Here is a 7,621-nt window from a genome sequence, read left to right as displayed (position 1 = left end):
ATGAAGTTGGCTTTTGTTTTCTCACAGATGGCTTTTATTAGATTGAATTATAGATCATCTATTCCAAGTTTATGTAGGATTTTTATTATAAACAAAATTAGATTTTTTTCAAAAGTTTTCCTGCAACTATTGAGGTAATCATATGGTTTTTGTTCTTGGTTTTATTGATGTGGTATATTACTTTTATGGATTTACATGTGTTGAACCATCTATGACCTGGAGTGAATCTTAGTTGTTCATAATGTATAAACTTTTTAATAATTTGCTGCATTGTGTTTGCTAATATTTTATTGGAAAGTTATATATATATTATATATATATATAATAAGATATATATTATAATAAGTTATATAAGTTATAATATATTATATTTAATATATATATTAGAGAGAAGAAAGATTGGCCTGTATTTCTCTGATTGGCCTGTATTTCTCTGATTGGCCTGTATTTCTCTGCTTTAGTTGGATTTGGAATCAGAGAAATACTTGCCTCCAGGAACAAGTTTGGGAGGATTGCTTCCTTCAATTTCATTGAAGAGTTTGAAAAAAGTTGGCATTAAACTTTCTCTAAATTTCTTGTAGAATTCTTCTGTGAATCCATTGGGACCTGGGCTTTTCTTTGTTGGTAATTATTTTTATTGCATTTTTAATTTTGTTTCCTGTTATTGGATTACTCAGAGTTTACATAGCTTCTTGACTCAGCTTTAGCATTTCATATGTATCTAAGAATCTGTCCATTTCCTCTGTGTTTTCCATCCTGTGAGAGTAATGTTTTTGGAAGTAGGTATTGATGCTATTCTGAATTTATCTAGAGTCTGTAGTGATTTTGCCCTTGTCATTTCTTAATGCATGATTTTGGGTTTTTTCTTTCCTTTTTTGATTAAGTTGGCTAGGGCTTATCAATTTTATGTATTCTCTCAGAGGACCAACTCTTTGATTCATTTATTGTTTTCTCTATCACCATTGCATTAAGTTCTGCTCTAATCTTCATAATTTCCTGTCTTCTTTGGGTTTGGGCTTGACTTGCTCTTCTTTTTCTAGGAGCTTGACATGCAGCATATGATCATTTATTTGGTTTTATCCTATTCTTCTAATATGCATATTTACTGCTATGCAATTTCCTGTTAAGGCAGTTTTCATTGTGTCCCACAAGTTCTGCTAAGTTGTATCTGCATTTTCATTTGATTGTAATTTTTAAAAAATTTTTTTCTTTATTTTCATTTGTGACCCACTGCTTGCTTAGGAGGTTGTTATTTAATTTCCATGTGTTTATGTCGTTTCTTTTGTCAGTGTTTTCTAGTTTTATTGCAGTGTTATTGGATAGTATGGATGGGATAATTTTAATTTTTTTCCATTTACTTAAGAATGCTCTGTAGGCTAGCATATGATCTGTTCTGGAGAATGTCCCATGTGCAGCTGAGAAGAATGTGCAGTGTTGTTGCTATGTGAAACACTCTCGAAAGTTATACTAAGTTCATTTCTTCAAAAGTTAGGTTCAGGGGCTGGGGAGATGGCTCAGTAGGATAAGCACTTGACTGACAAACACAAGGATCTGAGCTCAATTCCCGGTTCTGAAAAAAAAAAAAAAGTTAGGTTCAGTTCTGTTATTTCTTGGCTGATGTTTTGCCTAGTTGGTCTATCTTTTTGTGATAGTGTCATGTTAATGTCCCCCATTACAATTATGTTATTGCTGTTTTGATATTTCATGTCTGTTAAAATTTGTCTTATGTAGGTGGGTTCTTCTACATTGGGTGCATATATATTTGCAGTTGTTATGTCTTCCTCTTGAAGTTTTGCGCTAACAATAATGTAGTAATCTTCTTTATCTCTTTCAATGATTTTTGGTTTGAAATTTGTATTGTCAGCAAGCAGTATAGGTCTCCTTGCCTTTTTTTCTGATTTCCTGAAGCACAGGGAGTTGTTTTTCATCCTTTGGCTTTCAGTCTGTGAATTTCATTTTGAATTAAATGTATTTCTTGTATGTAGCATATTGTTGGCTTTTCTTCACTAATCCACTCTACTAGTCTATTTCATTTAGTTGTTGAATTTAGGTCATTCACATTTTTTTTGTTTGTTTATTTTGGTCATTCACATTGATGGTTATAACTGATATGTATCAGCTTGTCTTTGTCATGTTATCTTACTCCCATAGATTTTCTCTCTTTTTAATTACTTCCTGTTTTTGGTGTAATCATTCTGTTGTACTTGAAAATGTGTTTTATTTTTTCCCTGTTTCTTTGTAGAATATGTGCCAGTACTCTTTGTATGGTTGGTTTGGTAGTCATGCATTTCTTCAGTTGTTTGTCATAGAAGTATCTTATTTCACCACTGAATTTGACAGATAGTTTGCAGAATACATCTATCTGAGTTGGAAGTTATTTTCTTTGAAGACCTGAAATACTTCACTCCAAGATCTTCATTTTTTGATGGTTTGTGTTGAGAAATCTGCTGTGATTCTGATTTGCCTTCCATTATAGGCGATCTGCTTCTTGTCTTTAGCAGCTTTAATATTCTATTCTTTTGCTGAGTTTTTGAGATCTTGATTATTATGTGTCAAGGTATAGATTCATTATGAATATGGCTATTTGGAAGTCTATACGCCTCTCTTAACTGTATTTCAGATTATGTTCTTATGTTGGGAAAATTTTCTGCTAGTACTTCTACAAATAGTCTTTTTATGTCATTTGTGCTGTTTCCTACTTTTCATTGATACCTATTATTCTTATATTATTATTTTTGTGCCATCTTGAAGCTACTGAATTGTTATTTCCTGGGTCCTTGTTAGTTTTAAGAGATCTTTCCTTTCATGTTCATTAGCTGCACTGCTGTCATTGAGGCCCGAAAATCTATCTTTAATTTGATTCAAGCAGTTTTGCCAGCTTTCTATAGAATTCTTAATTTCCTGGATATCTATTTGAATATTTCATACATGCTAATCCTAATCTTTTTCTTTATTGTTCAGTCAGTGTTTACATCATTTTTTAATTCTTTTTTTAATCTATGTCTTCTTTACCTGTACTGAGCAATTCTTTCAGAGCAATTCTTTCTTTTTGGACCTTGGAGACTATTTGTGATCTTATTTATTCTATAGCCTGATGGGCTTGTCTCTTTACTTCAGTTGCTGTCATTTCCGAAATTTCAGGTGTGTAATTTCCAACATGTTGCATGTCTTTGTCTCCTGAATTTGTTCTGGGTGGGCTGGAGGATTGAGAGATTGCCTTTGCTCTTATATTTTTGCATGTTTGAAGCTCTCAATAATCAACCAAATTTTCAGTGTGGTGTGTATGCTACAGTGGGGAGTGGGGAGCAGGGTAGAACTCACCAAGGCTCTCACTACTAGTGGGAGTGGTTGACTAATACTCAACAGAGCTTTAGAGTAGGTGGTGAGTGTGAGCTGGATTCACCTGGATCCTGTGAGCCACCCAGAATCCTCCTAAGTTCTCTAAAAGTTGGACCATTGCCATCACAAGCTCTGCACCTGCACACTGGTGCCCAGGGATGCAGGTCAACAGAGTCCTGTGGGCACCCAGAGTCCTCCGAAGTTTTTAAATGGGCAGGTACCTGGAAAACTCTGCTGCTTATGGTAGGCCCAAGAAGCACAGATCACCAGGGTCCCGCAGGCTGCACAGAGTCCTTAGTTCTTAAAGGTGGGACCACTACAAGCACAAGCTCCACACCTGTGCACTAGGGTACACGTGGGTCAGAGTTTATTAGAGTTTTGTGGGCTGACCAGAGTCCTCCTAAGTTCTTAAATGGTTGTTGTAATATAATTTTAAGTCAGGGATTGTGATGCCGCCTCTCTTTTCCTTGTTGTTCAGTAACACCTTTGCTATTCTAAGTCTCTTCCTGTTCCAAATTAATTTTAAGAATGATTTGTCTAATTTGAATATGCTGAGCAATTATTTCATCATAGTAGTTATCTCTTTCTTTACCTGAGAGATTACTTTTGATCTGATTTCTTCTATAGCCTGACAGAGTCATTTCTTTACTTCAGTTGCTATTGTTTCAGAAATCTCAGCGAGTGACTTCTCATTTCTTCTATGTCATGTCTCCTGGACTTGTTCCAACTGGGCTGAAGGCCTGAGATTGCAGTTTGGTCCTTGGTTTTGGCATTTTCTATTAAAAATATTTTGTTTTCTGTGGCGAATCCTGCAAGCCCTAGCTATAGGCAGCTTTATTGCTAATGTCAAGGCCTCTCCAGGAATAGTCTGTACTCCAGAGATAGCTTCTGTGTGTAGGAGATTCTTGGTTTGTGTCTTCCCCAATATCCTATTTTGTCCATCAATTGAGAATGGGGGTCAGCCAAATAGCCCAGCAGACTAAAGTGCCTGCAACCAAGCACAGGGGCTGGGGGTTCGATCCCTGGGCCTGCCATGCCAGCCCTGCCCCCAGGGTGCACTGAGATGGCAGTTGAGACTGGGCATGGTGGCGCGTGCCTGTAATCCCAACTTTTGGGAGGCTGTAAATAGGCGGATCACTATGAGTCTGATTTAGTAGTGAGACTCTGAACACCGTGTAGACCTTTCCCTAAAATACAGGAGAGAGAGAGAGAGAGAGAGAGAGAGAGAGAGAGAGAGAGAGAGAGAATGTGATGTTGGGTTTCGCTTAGTTCAGTCCCCAGTCTTTTGGTGCAGGACTGCACCAGGGAGAACAACTGACTACATACAACAGATATGACGACATCCTAGCTATGTTAGTACAGTCAGTAATTAGCACCATTTAGAAACTGATCAACTGTGGAAAGTATTGATTTTGTACTTTATTCAAAGTCTATAGTTATATAACAGAATTGATATCAAATTAAGAGTTTGTATGCAAAGTGTTTCCCCTTGTTAGGGTGGATTTAGCTTGAGTTCCTCTGGACAAGACAGCTGCTGTGTCACCAGCCCTTCACAGGCTGGCTGCCTGACCCCTAGTGTAGAATGGGCCCAGCCCCAGGGTTCTTCCAGATCGAGGGTTGCTGGACGGCAGAGGGCCAGCGGGTGGGGTATCTCTCCTCCCATGTGGCTCACAAGGCTTCTGAGGCTTATGGTCACTCCCTCGATCAGGTATTCCTCCAGAGCTGCTCACTGAAGCTAGTGAGATGACAGAGGCTCACCCTCACTTATGAGATGGGTGGGCAGGGGTGGCGTTTCTTCCTTCCCAAGCTGCCAACTGAAGTTCTTGAGGGTGGCAGATCTGAATCCTCCTTGACAGAGCAAACCTAGACACCATGCTCTGTGGCACCCTAGTGCATGGGCTCAAGCGTTTGGAATTGTCTAGCTGAGCTGGTGGTAAGGAGTGCTTATGCCTGGTTTCTCCACTCGGTTCTGAAAACTCTGACATGCTCTTTCTCACCTGGCTTTTACCCACACTTTGACCTGGAAGCCCCGGCACATGCTGAGTACCTGCTCACCTGGCACGGTGAGCACAGAACCCGCAGGAGGGAACAGAGAGGGCAGAAATCGTCCCGCGCTGCTGCTGGATCAAATTTGTGGCTTGGGGAAGAAGAATGGTGAGCATCAAGAAATCACTCAATAACCCGTGCTGAAGGGGCTGTGGGGGAAAAGGAAGCTGCTCCACTGTTGCTGTGAGTATGGACTGGTACAACCTCTGTGGAAATCAGCGTAGAGATTCCTTAAAAAGCTAGGATTAGAGGTCCCATACAACCCAACTATTACCCTCCTGGGTATTTTTCTAGAAGAAATAAAAGTCTCACACCACGGCGATACACCTACACCCAAGTTTACAGCGATATATATGTACCCCTGCTGCGCTCGAGTGCACAAACCCTCCTAGGTCCCGGGTCAGGGATTGTCCAGTAGGAGACGCTGGGAAGCTAGGCGTCTCTAGTGTTGAAGCGAACAGCGCTTTGGCTTGGGGAGCCTGGCCCAGGGCAGTTGGCGGTTCCGAGGAGGAGCGCGGGAGGGCGCCATTGCTGCAGCCCTGTGGTGCGCAGGGTCGGGCTCATGCTGCCGGGGAAGGGAGGGATTCTGAGACTCGGGCTGATGGCGTCGCCTGGACTAATTCGACTTTGCTCTTGCTGGCGGATTCATTTCAATTAAAAGAAAAAAAACTGGTTTGTACTAAAGCTTCTCTGCGTGTAGGTGTTTTTACACAAGTGCGCCTGACAAGGGCTGTGACACTTGCAAACCATGCAGGGAGCCTCTGTGATGCCAGCCGACGTCGTTTCCGGCACAACATCAGGGGGAGGGTGTGGCGAGCTCTTTCAGTTTCCGCCGGAGTCCCCAGTTCCCCGTGCAGTGGAGACGCGGCCACCACGCGCCGCAGGTCCCAGTGCAGTGAGGACGCGGCAGTGCTGCTCCGGCTCGGTCGCTCAGCCTTCACGCAGGCCGCGCCCAGGGAGTCAGTCCTCCGCGCCTCCTGCCCCTCCTGCTGCCCAGGCTCCTTCTGCATCTGTGCAGGCAGCTGACCTCCCACACGCACCTGGAGGCCCACGAGGGTTTTCCCGTGTCATGCTGTCCGCGACTTCCAGCTTTGTCCTTTTGTGAGTTCAGGGTCCCTCTCCAAGAACAGACCACATTCTGCGAAGCCTGGCGCAGTCATCAGCTGCCCCCCGGGCGGCATCCACAGTGGGCTGTTGTGCGCAGTGTCAGTGAGCTCTGGAGCCTGCAGGACTCCACTTGGTGGCCTCTGGCCTAGGCTCGCTGAAGGAGGCACTGCTGGCTCAGGGGCCTCTGTTTGGTTTTCCAGCCCCCTCCTGCTGTTTCCCACCCAGACTGTATTAACTTGCACTGTCTCAACCGTGCAAGAGGGTTGTCCCTGCATCCTCACCCTCACATCCTGCATCTTTTCTGAACAGCCATCATTGGTGAAGTGCTGTCTCAGGGTGGGCTCTTCACCTGTGGCTCTGGGCATGGGATTCAGGACTCAGGTGTGCTGGGCGAGCCCTGCATCAGGAGCTGCCCTGCAGCCGCCCTGTGAGCTCAGGGCTGGCACACAGTAGCAGTGCAGTGCAGGGATGCTTGTCCTGTGCTGCTTGGCATGCACGGTGTTGGGATTATTATTATTATTTCTTAATTTAGAAATTTACTGTTTAATCCACAAGCTTATATAGTTTTGGTTTAAGAAACAAAAACCAAAAAAACAAAACAGTGAAACCAAGAAGCTATTTCAAAGTCTGGGCCTTTCCAGCTTCCAAATGCAAGAGCTCTGAACATTGTCTATCCCAATTGGAAGAATAAGACAAAAATCTGAATGGAGCCATGACATTTCAGAAAACAAAGATTTCGTGTAGCTGAAGGATCCATCCATCCTTCCTGGGATAACTTAACTGCCTTTACAAGCACGGGGACAGGGGAAAGGTGGGGCTGATGACCAGGGTGGAAGAAGAGAAAAGCGAGCCAGAACAGAGTAGAATCCAGTTCCAGTGTTCTAAATCTATGCGTCACACATCCATACAAGCCTAGCATCCCAGAAAGCAAGCTTTCATTTTTCTGTCTCAACCTGGGGCTTCGAATCCTGATTCCCTTCAGCAACAATTCCACGGGCCACAGGGAAGACTGTGGCACTGGAACACCCGCGTGTGCTTCTGTGGTACTCCAGCAGTGCTCTGATTCTGGACTAGCTCAAACCATACAAGGATGGAAACAGAACTTAAGTGGGTGTGAAGACTCGAATAA

The sequence above is a fragment of the Octodon degus genome, unplaced genomic scaffold (assembly GCF_000260255.1).
Source record: "Octodon degus isolate 3935 unplaced genomic scaffold, OctDeg1.0 scaffold00023, whole genome shotgun sequence".
Taxonomy (NCBI): domain Eukaryota; kingdom Metazoa; phylum Chordata; class Mammalia; order Rodentia; family Octodontidae; genus Octodon; species Octodon degus.
The sequence above is the reverse complement of the archived record's forward strand: the minus strand, read 5'-3'. Positions refer to the sequence as shown.